The following is a 442-nucleotide window of genomic DNA, read 5'->3' on the forward strand; positions in this document are numbered from 1 at the left end:
GCGCACTGCGGCCCCGGAGCGTAAACCTCGAGTTCCTTCAAATGCCCCACGGCAGAGAGAAGGGAGGAAAGGGACAGCGGAATGAAATCGGATTTCCGCAATGTCACGTTTAAAGCGTGTTTTGTTAATGTGAGGAGAAAGCCCGTGGATTTATGTACGAAAGAAATTCTTCCCTGTGAGGGTGCTGAGGTGCTGGCACAGGTTGCCCAGAGCTGCTGTGGCTGCTCCAATCCTGGGAGTGTTCTAGGCCAGGTTGGATGGGGCTTAGAGCACCCTGGGCTAGTAGAAGGTATCCCTGACCAGGGCAGGGTGCTGGAGCTAAGATCCATTCCAACCCCTTAACATTCTAAACATCCACACTCACTACCTTACAGTGGCATCACAAGCTGCAAGAAATAATATATATATATTTTAAATAAACTGGTGTTTATTTGCATTTTCC

This window comes from Acanthisitta chloris, unplaced genomic scaffold, assembly GCF_000695815.1.
Source record: "Acanthisitta chloris isolate BGI_N310 unplaced genomic scaffold, ASM69581v1 scaffold20321, whole genome shotgun sequence".
NCBI classification, from domain to species: Eukaryota; Metazoa; Chordata; class Aves; order Passeriformes; family Acanthisittidae; genus Acanthisitta; species Acanthisitta chloris.